Here is a 1,605-nt window from a genome sequence, read left to right as displayed (position 1 = left end):
TGATACCATCATCTCTGGTCTAGTACTGAGAAACATACAACAGGAAGAAAAAATAAGACTGTGGCATTCACCCAAAAGCTCCACCCTTCAAAGACTTGGTTGAGTAGAGGCCCTCCCTGTCATCCTGCCCCCAAAATGTTATGACCACTCCCTCCCAAACTCTGCCATTTAACTAAAAACTATAGAGGGGCCAGAGAAATCTCACTGCTAGCATAATGTTTTGGGGTCAATTGTTGGCAAGTGATAGCCATCAGCTCTCCCCAAAAAATAGAGTGGAGAGCTACAGAGAGCAGGCTGTTCTCAGACAGGAGCACTTTATTTCTGGGCCTGTCTGGACAGAGGAAGATGCTTGCTATTCCTGAATGGATCCTTTCAGAAGCAGTCAACCTCATCCCCATAGACAGCTGCCCACAAACAGAGGAAAAAGCATCTGCCAGTAAACTCAGGTTAGGAGCTGGAGAAAACAGTCTTTAACCTCAGGATAGCAGGGAGGCAGGCTGGCTACCACCATCTGTCAGTCTCATGTTCTCTCCTCTGCAGGGACCCAAGCTCTGGGTCTAGAACTTGGAATTCTAAACAGGAGGTGAGTTTAGAAATCAGCCGTCAGAACAAGTAGCTCTCTGAGGCATTCCAGTTTAGCGGAGTCAAGGCGCCAAGGTTCAAATCAATGAATAAGCTGCGTAACCATGGGTAAATCACTTAATTTCTCTGGGCCTTAGTTTTCTCTCCTTACCACAGAGGTGATGTGACTTGCCAAAGACACACCGGGAAAAAGTGGCAAAGTCTGGACTTGAATACAGGTCTCCGATTCCAAATCTTGAGGCCTGTCCCTTGTGACTCACTATCTTTCCAATGAATTTAATATTATTCACTTTAATGCACACTTCATTCTAGTCAAACTGGCCCACTAGGAACAGTAAGGTGTTGCTTAACTTCTCTCAGTTCTTTCATCATCTGTAAAATGGGGGTAATACCAACACCTCCCTCAAAGGGTTGTTGTGAGAATCAAATGAGATTATATAGAAAAAGTACTTTGTGAACCTTAAAGCATTTCTATGCAGGCTGGTAGCTATCCCCACCATCACCCCTACTACTACTACTAATAATACAAAGGAGGAAGCAATCAGAGAAGGAGGAGTTGAAAGGGGCTTTAGAGACCATATGGTCCAAACTCACTTTGTAGATGAGGAAGTTCGAGTAAACTGCTCAAGGCCACACAGCTAATGAGCAGCAGAGCCAGAAATTGGACACAGGTCTTTCCCAAGAAGAGGAATTAATTTTTTAAGGTCATAGCCTGAAGCTGGTTTAGTGACTCCTCTGGCCTTACCTTGGGTTAGGATCAGGGACCCTTTCCTCCTTTTTCTTGGTCTTTGTCACCCTCAGTCCCTGGAGTCCAAGACTCTCCTGCTAGACTCCTAGCCTCCCCCCTACTACCTAAGTTCCTTCCATCCCTATTCAGACTCCCAGTCCTAGCCCCTGTCTGCCTCTCAGCTAAGTTGGGAAAGCAAAACAAGGGACACCAAAGACAAACTTTGCATACTTCACAATTCTGATGGGGCTTCCAAGGCACAAGTATATCACAGAACACAGAAATCATAGAATATA

The sequence above is a fragment of the Notamacropus eugenii genome, chromosome 6 (genome assembly GCF_028372415.1).
Source record: "Notamacropus eugenii isolate mMacEug1 chromosome 6, mMacEug1.pri_v2, whole genome shotgun sequence".
Taxonomy (NCBI): Eukaryota; Metazoa; Chordata; class Mammalia; order Diprotodontia; family Macropodidae; genus Notamacropus; species Notamacropus eugenii.
This window is presented reverse-complemented; position numbering follows the sequence as displayed.